This window comes from Monodon monoceros, unplaced genomic scaffold (assembly GCF_005190385.1).
Source record: "Monodon monoceros isolate NGI ecotype Baffin Bay Population unplaced genomic scaffold, NGI_Narwhal_1 Super_Scaffold_19, whole genome shotgun sequence".
Lineage (NCBI taxonomy): Eukaryota > Metazoa > Chordata > Mammalia > Artiodactyla > Monodontidae > Monodon > Monodon monoceros.
This window is the reverse complement of record NW_021703775.1, coordinates 54,774,737-54,786,385: the sequence shown is the minus strand read 5'-3', so window position 1 is coordinate 54,786,385 and position 11,649 is coordinate 54,774,737. Positions and strand designations below refer to the sequence as shown.

Here is an 11,649-nt window from a genome sequence, read left to right as displayed (position 1 = left end):
TTGATGATGGCCATTCTGACTGGTGTGAGGTGATACCTCATTGTGGTTTTGACTTGCATTTCTCTAATGATTAGTGATGTTGAGCATCCTTTCATGTGAGTGAAATCCATCTCCCCACCATGGCCTGCAAGGCCCTGCTTGATTGACCCCCTCACATTGTCCCCTTCCTCACTGTGCTCCAGCCACACTGGCCAGTCTGCACTTCCTGCGACCCCAAGCCCTCTTCTGCCTCACGTGAGCGCCAGCCTCTGTGTCAAGACTACTGGACGCCTGTCCTCAGGGGGCCACCTGCTCAGTCTTCCCTGTTCAGCTCCAGGGCCATGCCCCCCAGAAGCCCTTTCCTCCTCCCCAGACAGAATCACGGCCCTGTGATTCTCTCTCATCACATCCTGCTCTTTTCCTTCAGAATATACATTATGATCTGTAATTACTTAATGACCTTCTTTCCCTCTAGATTGTAAATTCCACAAGGATTGAACTTCAGCCCGAGCAGGAAGCCCACAGCCCCGCACACACGTCTGTGGAGCAGATGCCTCTGTGAAGGTTTCCCACAGCCCGCCAGCCTCCTCCCACACCCATCTGATACACTGCTCTGTAGCATTTCGTTTGTACGTCAATCTCTCCCCACAAGAATGTGAGCTTCTTGACAACAGGGCTATCTTCTGTGTGCTCCCAGCATAGCAAAGCATCCTCCCTCCACTCCCACATCTGGCATAAAGATTAACTCATGAAGGCGCAGTGCTCCTAAACCTGCAGAGAGAAAATGTAAAAGCCCTGCCTTCAGATAACATTGTGAGCAAATACAAATGCAAAAGAAAAACAAAAGAAGTTTAAATTTACTGAATATACTGAAAATGCTTGCAAGTATTAAGTGCTCAAACTGAGTATTTAAGTGAAGTAATTGCGGCACTGAATAGCCATAGCCTACCTTACTCATGACAGGTCTTCAGCCTGGTTTTCTACTGGTACTGACACCTCCTATACCCTGAGGAACAGAAGACCTTGCTCAGGGACCTAGAAGAAGAGAAGGATGAAAAATGTTAGGAGAAGGGAAAGAAAGGAGGGTAGAAAGGGCAAGAAGAGGCAACATGGTGATGTGCAGAGAGCGGAGCTCTGACGTCAGACCATGTGGACTCACACCTGCCTCAGACCTGGCCTTGGGCAGGTCCCTTGGCCTCTTTAGACCTACGTTTCCTCCACTGAAAAATGAAGATAGAATTGCCTCAGCAGTTTGTCCCGAGAACTAGATCCTGGAAAGCATGTCTGGCTTAGATGTGGAAGCACCTAGCAATCCAGGCCCATAGCCACCATTCATTTGTATTTGCTCATCCAAGCATTTATTCAACTCCTCCTGTGTGCCCAGAACTGCTGACCAGGAGAGCAAAAACAAACATGTTTTCATACTCACTGAGCCTACAGTCCCTTCAGGGATATAAACATTCCACTAAGCAAAGGTAAACCTACACCTGTGGTTGGTGCTACAGAGGCGAAGACACCGCGAGTGCCTGTCACCACGGAGAGAAGCAGTGGCCTAGGGCAGGCTCTGCGGCCAGCTGGCCTCGGTTTGGCTTCTAGGGCTACCACTCACCCACTAACCGGGTAGGCAGCCTTGAGCCAGTCACTGTACGTACCTCCTTATGCTTCTGTTTGCTCATCTGTAGGACGGGGTAACAGCAGTATCTGATGCATAGGGTAGAAGATTAAATAAGTTAGAGAGACGGCCGGTGCTTAATAACTACTGTATAAGGATTTGCTGTTTCATTATTATTACTTTGCCTAATTAGGGCAGTAAAGAGGGATTCCTAAGAAGTACCATTTGAACTGAGATATTCAAAGGTTAATAGTGTTAAGTAGGTGAAACGGGGGAGTGAAGAGCCCAGGCAAGTGTCCACAGGTGGAAAGGATAGGAGCAAATCCAAGGAACTAATAACAGGCTACCAGGGCTACAGCTGAGAAAAGAAGTCAGACCAGGCAGGACTTCGTAAGTAACGTCAGGAGTTTCATCTTCATCCTACAGGCAATGGGAGAGCAGAGAGAACATCACTCTAACTTCAGAGCAGAGAAGAGACTAGTGAAGGGGCAGAGTGAATGCAGGTATGCCACTAGAAGTTTGCTGTAGAGATCTAGAAGAAATTAGGATGTCATGGACAAGAGGGATGGTAATCCAGATGATAAGACATGGAATGGATTTAAAAGATGTTTTGAAGATGAAACTGACAAGACTGGGTGACGGGGCAAGACACAGGGAGAAAAGAAGCAGAGGGAGATGCCCAGCATGACTCCTAGATACCTGGCTTGCAAAACTGAATGGATGGTGGAGCTATGAACTGAGATGGAAATGGAGAACTGATCCTAACAGGAGCAGCATGGATGCAGCGGAGGTTAGGAGTGCCATCTAAATAACAATGTATGTGAGTGATCAGGGGGCAAGGAATCTGGGCTTTCTTCCATTGGAGAAGTCACTTGACCTGCATAGCTCATATTCCGTTAAGCGTTCTGCAGAGAGGGAGAACTGACCATCCAAAGGTCATTTTGATTTGGCCATGGGCTGCAGTGATGTGACAACAATGTACACTTAACCTGCTCTTTCTAGCCCAGGCAGTCCTCCACCTCTGGCCCCTCTCAGCAGCCTGAGACCAGCAAGAGGAGAAAGGGTAAGGGTCTAAGTAGAGAGTCCACTGAAGCAAAGAGATAACTGTATCTTCATAGGGCACTGGAACAAAACAATGTTCTCCTTGGTGAACAAAGAATCCAGGTAAGTTGTCATGGGAACAGTCAATAGATTTTAACATCATTATTATTTCTAGCTACCCTTGCTCGAGCACTTGCAGTATGCCAGGCACTTCATCTACACTATCACCTTCACACAGCACCTGTAGTAACAGGAAGAAGGATACAGAGAGAGTAATTTATCTGAGGTTACACAACCACTGAGTGACAGAGCAGGGATTTGGACCCAAGTCTGCATGACTCTGATGCCAATCTTCTTTTTTTTTTTAATAGGATTTTTTTTTCTTTAAATTTTTGGCTGCATTGGGTCTTTGTTGCTGCACGCCGGCTTTCTCTAGTTGGTCAAGCGGGGGCTACTCTTCGTTGTAGTGCGTGGGCTTCTCATTGCAGTGGCTTCTCTTGTTGCAGAGCGTGGGCTCTAGGCGCGCAGGCTTCAGTAGTTGTGGCACACGGGCTCAGTAGCCGTGGCTCGCGGGCTCTAAAGCGCAGGCTCAGTAGTTGTGGCGCATGGGCTTAGTTGCTCCGCGGCATGTGGGATCTTCTCAGACCAGGGCTCGAACCTGTGTCCCCTGCATTGGCAGGCAGATGCTTAACCACTACACCACCAGGGAGGCCCCCAATCTTCTTTTTTTTAACCCTAGAGAATTTCTTTGAACAACACTGCAGCATCCCATACGCAAAACAGACATTTTCAGGTGGTTAAAGGCATGCAAGGTGAAGCCCTTGGCCACACAATAGAACAAAGCTAATTGGCCTCTGCAGAGATCAAAACCACGACCTTGTCCTTATTTGATCATTCTGCCAAAGGAATGCTTAAGGCAGACAAACTTGCCATCAAATGGCTATCAAGCATTTTATTTCCCTTCGTATTGTGTAGGTTGCTCGTTTATTCCAAGAGCTCAGCCTTTCAAAATAAGCCACTGGATGGAAGGGAGACAAGCGATGCTTCTACAAATCATCAAATGGAAAGGCTTTTTCAGGATTTGTTAAGGACTTAAAAGGTAGGAGGTAAGGGGCTGGAAACCTACCTTCAGAGATGGACAGAACCGGCTTCCAGGTCCTGGCCCTCGGGAATGGAGTACCTCTACTGGCCTTGCCACGTGCTCACACTGCCACCTGCTGGACATTGCATGCATCTCCACTTCCCCTAACGGTCCACCTGGAGACCCACACAGCCTATCCTGCAGGTTGATTGCTCACACTTTATCATCCCCTTTTCGCTTTTTAAAGTGTCATACTCAGGAGGAATTTTGGTTTTCTGACCCAAACTCTTTTCAGCCCGATACAATAGAAAGGCAGGTAGGAATCCATGCATGCTCTGGTGTTGGTGTAGGGGAACCAGGAGGACACGGGAACATTTTGTGAGGGATCCGGGGTGGGGGAGGACAGAAACCTCCTCAAATCCTTTTTAAATATAGTGAGATGCATTCTTCCCTGTATATTTTTTTTTCCTTTAAGCACAGCTTGTGGAGCTAAGGGCAGGGTGGGTTTCCAGCTTCAGAACACAGTGCTATTATTTTCCAAGACCGCAGGCAGCAGTCTTTCCTTTTAAAAGAATTATAATCTTCCCCTTTCATTCACTCACAGCATGAAAATAAATTACTGTGCTTGAGCATTTTAAAAGTTAAAGACTTAGATGGCACATGCTGATCAAAAGCTGATCTTCAAATACGCATTTCCACCAACCATGACTTCCTTTACGTTGTCTTTTGCATTTTTATTTGATTTACCTCATGTGGCATTGTGTCTCTTATTCCAAATTAGATAGGATGCTAACCCCCATTTCTTGGGGATACGTTTGGAATAGAAAGATGGGTTGGAGAGTATTGGAGATAAAAGTCAGTGGCCTACCTAGTGACTCGTCCTTCATATGTTTAAGGTTCAAGAACTCAGATAAATTAGAATCATTCTCTGAATCCTCTTTCCAAAGGAAGGCATTGAAAGATTTTTGCTTTTCCAGATTTCCAGAACTTCTTGATAATGGAAGAGGACCTGGAATTTCTCAGCCAGTTTTCAGCTTTTTTACGTCGTTTACTGAAGCCCACCCACTACTGTCTTCTGATTTCATGCACAGAACCGAAACCACATGGTTAGTCTCTCCCCAGGTGGTTTCGCTTATTCCCATGGCCTCAAGCACATCTGAGTGTCACGACTCCCAAGCCCGTGTCTTTAGTTTCCAACATTCACCTGAGGTCTACAGCCATCTCTCTCTCTAACCGCCCACTAAATATTTCACCCTGGATGTCCCACAAGCACCTTCAATTCACTGTGTCTGAAAATTGTGGTCACCCCGGCCCCATCTCCCAAAGCTGCCCTTTCTTCATGTAATCAGCCCAGGTAATGGCAAAGTTATCCACTCAGTTATGTAAACCCAAACCCCAAATGTCTCCTAATACCCCCACCCTTTATGTGTGATTGATCTTGAAGTCCTATTATGCCTACTACCTAATAAAACTATTTATTCTCTTCTCTCCAGCTATGCTGACATTGCCTCTGCATTTGGACTGTTGAAACAGCCTCGCCACTATCTACCTTTCATCATGTTTAATGCTTTCCTTTTCATCCTTCATGTTCAAAAATACAAACCTCATCACATCCTTGATACCACAATCACAATACATAAAAAGAAAAGTTGATAAACTGGGCTTTAGCAAAATTTAAAACTTTCGCTCTGAAAACGATCCTGTTAAGAGGATGAAAAGACAAACTATAGACCAGAAGAAAGTATTCACAATCACATATCCAAACAAGGACTCATATATAGAAAATATAAGGAACTCTCAAAACTTAACATTAAAAAAACAATTCAACTCAAAAATGGTCAAAAGACATGCACAGACACTGCACAGAAGAGCAGATACGGATGGCAGAAAAGCACATGAAAAGCTGTACAGCATAAGCCATTAGAAAAATGCAGATTAAGACTACAATAAGGGGAGGAGGGGAAGATGGCGGAAGAGTAAGACGCGGATATCACCTTCCTCCCACAGATACACCAGAAATATATCTACACGTGGAACAACTCCTACAGAACACCTACTGAACGCTGGCAGAAGACCTCAGACCTCCCAAAAGGCAAGAAACTCCCCCACGTACCTGGGTAGGGCAAAAGAAAAAAGAATAAACAGAGACAAAAGAATAGGGATGGGACCTGCACCAGTGGGAAGGAGCTGTGAAGGAGGAAAGGTTTCCACACACTAGGAAGCCCCTCCGCGGGCGGAGAGTGCGGGTGGCGGAGGGGGGAGCTTCGGAGCCACGGAGTAGTGCACAGCAACAGGGGTGCGGAGGGCAAAGCGGAGAGATTCCCGCACAGAAGATCGGTGCCGACCGGCACTCACCAGCCCGAGAGGCTTGTCTGCTCACCCGCCGGGGCGGGCGGGGCTGGGAAGTGAGGCGCAGGCTTCAGTCAGAGCGCAGGGAGAGGACTGGGGTTGGCAGCGTGAACACAGCCTGCAGGGGGTTAGTGCGCCACGGCTAGCCGGGAGGGAGTCCGGGGAAAAAGTCTGGACCTGCCAAAGAGGCAAGAGACTTTTTCTTCCCTCTTTGTTTCCTGGTGCACGAGGAGAGGGGATTAAGAGCGCTGCTTAAAGGAGCTCCAGAGACGGGCATGAGCCGCGGCTAAAAGCGCGGACCCCAGAGACGGGCATGAGACGCTAAGGCTGCTGCTGCCGCCACCAAGGGGCCTGTGTGCGAGCACAGGTCACTATCCACAGCCCGCTTCCAGGGAGCCTGTGCAGCCCGCCACTGCCAGGGTCCCGGGCTCCAGGGACAACTAACGCGGGAGAACGCACAGCGCACCTGAGGCTGGTACAACGTCACAAAGGCCTCTGCCACCGCAGGCCCGCCCCGCATACGTGCCCCTCCCTTCCCCCCGGCCTGAGTGACCCGGTGCCACCGAAGCAGCTGCTCCTTTAACCCCGTCCTGTCTGAGCGAAGAACAGACGCCCTTCAGCAACCTACACGCAGAGGCGGGGCCAAATCCAAAGCTGAACCCCGGGAGCTGTGAGAACAAAGAGAAAGGGAAATCTCCCCCAGCAGCCTCAGGAGCAGCGGATTAAAGCTCCACAATCAACTTGATGTACCCTGCATCTGTGGAATACATGAAGAGACAACGAATCATCCCAAACTGAGGAGGTGGACTTTGAGATCAAGGTTTATTATTTTTTCCCCTTTTCCTCTTTTTGTGAGTGTGTATGTGTATGCTTCTGTGTGAGATTTTGTCTGTATAGCTTCACTTCCACCATTTGTCCTAGGGTTCTATCCGTCCGTATTTTTTTCTAATAATTATTTTTTATTTTAATAACTTTATTATATTTTATCTTACTTTATTTTATTTTATCTTTTCTTTTTTCCTTCCTTCCCTCCTTCCATCCTTCCTTCCTCCCTCCCTCCCTCCTTTCTTTCTTTCTACTTCTACTAATTCTTCATTTCTACTTTTTCTCCCTTTTATTCTGAGCCATGTGGATGAAAGGCTCTTGGTGCTGCAGCCAGGAGTCAGTGCTGTGCCTCTGAGGTGGGAGAGCCAACTTCAGGACACTGGTCCACAAGAGACCTCCCACCTCCATATAATATCAAAAGGCGAATATCTCCCAGAGATCTCCATCTCAACACCAGCACCCAGCTTCACTCAACGACCAGCAAGCTACAGTGCTGGACACCCTATGCCAAACAACTAGCAAGACAGGAACACAACACCACCCATTAGCAGAGAGACTGCCTAAAATCATAATAAGTCCACAGACACCCCAAAACACACCACCAGAAGTGGACCTGCCCACCAGAAAGACAAGATCCAGCCTCATCCACCAGAACACAGGCACTAGTCCCCTCCACCAGGAAGCCTACACAACCCACTGAACCAACCTTAGCCACTGAGGACAGACACCAAAAACAACGGGAACTACGAACCTGCAGCCTGCAAAAAGGAGACCCCAAACACAGTAAGATAACCAAAATGAGAAGACAGAAAAACACACAGCAGATGAAGGAGCAAGGTAAAAACCCACCAGACCTAACAAATAAAGAGGAAATAGGCAGCCTACCTGAAAAAGAATTCAGAATAATGATAGTAAAGATGATCCAAAATCTTGGAAATAGAATAGACAAAATGCAAGAAACATTTAACAAGGACCTAGAAGAACTAAAGATGAAACAAACAACGATGAACAACACAATAAATGAAATTAAAAATACTCTAGATGGGATCAACAGCAGAATAACTGAGGCAGAAGAACGGATAAGTGACCTGGAAGATAAAATAGTGGAAATAACCACTGCAGAGCAGAATAAAGAAAAAAAGAATGAAAAGAACTGAGGACAGTCTCAGAGACCTCTGAGACAACATTAAACACACCAACATTCAAACTATAGGGTTTCCAGAAGAAGAAGAGAAAAAGAGAGGGACTGAGAAAATATTTGAAGAGATTATAGTTGAAAACTTCCCTAATATGGGAAAGGAAATATTTAACCAAGTCCAGGAAGCACAGAGAGTCCCATACAGGATAAATCCAAGGAGAAATACGCCAAGACACATAATCAAACTGTCAAAAATTAAATACAAAGAAAACATATTAAAAGCAGCAAGGGAAAAACAACAAATAACACACAAGGAAATCCCCATAAGGTTAACAGCTGATCTTTCAGCAGAAACTCTGCAAGCCAGAAGTGAGTGGCAGGACATATTCAAAGTGATGAAGGAGAAAAACCTACAACCAAGATTACTCTACCCAGCAAGGATCTCATTCAGAGATCCTTTACAGACAAGCAAAAGCTGACAGAGTTCAGCACCACCAAACCAGCTTTACAACAAATGCTAAAGGAACTTCTCTAGGCAAGAAACACAAGAGAAGGAAAAGACCTACAATAACGAACCCAAAACAATTAAGAAAATGAGAATAGGAACATACATATCGATAATTACCTTAAATGTAAGTGGACTAAATGCTCCCACCAAAAGACACAGATTGGCTGAATGGATACAAAAACAAGACCCATATATATGCTGTCTACAAGAGACCCAATTCAGACCTAGAGACACATACAGACTGAAAGTAAGGGGATGGAAAAAGATATTGCATGCAAATGGAAACCAAAAGAAAGCTGGAGTAGCAATTCTCATATCAGACAAAATGGACTTTAAAATAAAGACTATTAGAAGAGACAAAGAAGGACACTACATAATGATCAAGGGATCGATCCAAGAAGAAGATATAACAATTGTAAATATTTATGCACCCAACATAGGAGCACCTCAATACATAAGGCAAATACTAACAGCCATAAAAGGGGAAATCGACAGTAACACATTCATAGTAGGGGACTTTAACACCCCACTTTCACCAATGGAGAGATCATCCAAAATGAAAATAAATAAGGAAACACAACCTTTAAATGATACATTAAACAAGATGGACTTAATTGATATTTATGGGACATTCCATCCAAAAACAACATAATACACATTTTTCTCAAGTGCTCATGGAACATTCTCCAGGATAGATCATATCTTGGGTCACAAATCAAGCCTTGGTAAATTTAAGAAAATTGAAATTGTATCAACCACAACGCTATGAGACTAGATATCAATTACAGGAAAAGATCTGTAAAAAATACAAACACATGGAGGCTAAACAATACACTACTTAATAACGAAGTGATCACTGAAGAAATCAAAGAGGAAATTAAAAAATACCTAGAAACAAATAACAATGGAGACACGATGACCCAAACCTATGGGATGCAGCAAAAGCAGTTCTAAGAGGGAAGTTTATAGCAATACAATCCTACCTTAAGAAACAGGAAACATCTCGAATAAACAACCGAACCTTGCACCTAAAGCATTAGAGAAAGAAGAACAAAAAACCCCTCAAAGTTAGCAGAAGGAAAGAAATCATAAAAATCAAATCAGAAATAAATGAAAAAGAAATGAAGGAAATGGTAGCAAAGATCAATAAAACTGAAAGCTGGTTCTTTGAGAAGATAAACAAAATTCATAAACCATTAGCCAGACTCATCAAGGAAAAAAAGGGAGAAGACTCAAATCAATAGAATTAGAAATGAAAAAGGAGAAGTAACAACTGACACTGCAGAAATACAAAAGATCATGAGAGATTACTACAAGAAACTCTATGCCAATAAAATGGACAACCTGGAAGAAAGGGACAAATTCTTAGAAATGCAAAACCTGCCACGACTGAATCAGGAAGAAATTGAAAATATGAAGAGACCAATCACAAGCACTGAAATTGAAACTGGGATTAAAAATCTTCCAACAAACAAAAGCCCAGGACCAGATGGCTTCACAGGCAAATTCTATCAAACATTTAGAGGAGAGCTAACACCTATCCTTCTCAAACTCTTCCAAAATATAGCAGAGGGAGGAACACTCCCAAACTCATTCTACGAGGCCACCATCACCCTGATACCAAAACCAGACAAGGATGTCACAAGGAAAGAAAACTACAGGCCAATATCACTGATGAACATAGAAGCAAAAATCCTCAACAAAATACTAGCAAACAGAGTCCAACAGCACATTAAAAGGATCATACACCATGATCAAGTGGGGTTTATTCCAGGAATGCAAGGATTCTTCAATATATACAAATCAATCAATGTGATACACCATATTAAGAAATTGAAGGAGAAAAACCATATGGTCATCTCAATAGATGCAGAGAAGGTTTTCGACAAAATTCAACACCCATTTATGATAAAAACCCTGCAGAAAGTAGGCATAGAGGGAACTTTCCTCAACATAATAAAGGCCATATATGACAAACCCAAAGTCAACATCATCCTCAATGGTGAAAAACTGAAAGCATTTCCACTAAGATCAGGAACAAGACAAGGTTGCCCACTCTCACCACTCTTATTCAACATAGTTTTGGAAGTTTTAGCCACAACAATCTCAGAAGAAAAGACAATAAAAGGAATCCAAATCGGAAAAGAAGAAGTAAAGCTGTCACTGTTTGCAGATGACATGATACTATACATAGAGAATTCTAAAGATGCTACCAGAAAACTACTAGAGCTAATCAATGAACTTGGTAATGTAGCAGGATACAAAATTAATGCAGAGAAATCTCTGGCATTCCCCTACACTAGTGATGAAAATCTGAAAGTGAAATCAAGAAAACACTCCCATTTACCATTGCAACAAAAAGAATAAAATATCTAGGAATAAACCTACCTAAGGAGACAAAAGACCTGTATGCAGAAAATTATAAGACACTGATGAAAGAAATTAAAGATGATACAAATAGATGGAGAGATATACCATGTTCTTGGATTGGAAGAATCAACATTGTGAAAATGACTCTACTACCCAAAGCAATCTACAGATTCAATGCAATCCCTATCAAACTACCACTGGCATTTTTCACAAAACTAGAACAAAAAATTTCACAATTTGTATGGAAACACAAAAGACCCCGAATAGCCAAAGCAATCTTGAGAATGAAAAATGGAACTGGAGGAATCAGGCTCCTGGACTTCAGACTATACTACAAAGCTACAGTAATCAAGACAGTGTGGTACTGGCACAAAAACAGAAAGATAGATCAATGGAACAGGATAGAAAGCCCAGAGATCAACCCAGGCACATATGGTCACCTTATCTTTGATAAAGGAGGCAGGAATGTACAGTGGAGAAAGGACAGCCTCTTCAATAAGTGGTGCTGGGAAAACTGGACAGGTATATGTAAAAGTATGAGATTAGATCACTCCCTAACACCATACACAATAATAAGCTCAAAATGGATTAAAGACCTAAATGTAAGGCCAGAAACTATCAAACTCTTAGAGGAAGACATAGGCAGAACACTCTATGACATAAATCACAGCAAGATCCTTTTTCACCCACCTCCTAGAGAAATGGAAATAAAAACAAAAATAAACAAATGGGACCTAATGAAACTT

General features: G+C 43.7%; 1 long non-coding RNA gene across 1 annotated transcript in view; it reads right to left on the bottom strand.

Moving 5' to 3' along the window:
* Positions 1-926: 926 nt before the first annotated feature.
* The window catches only part of LOC114900966, a 242,239-nt gene continuing 231,516 nt past the window's right edge, over positions 927-11,649 (bottom strand). The window contains exon 3 of the long non-coding RNA XR_003794976.1: positions 927-1,014. This is a non-coding gene — a long non-coding RNA (uncharacterized LOC114900966). The remainder of the gene's footprint in view (positions 1,015-11,649) is intronic.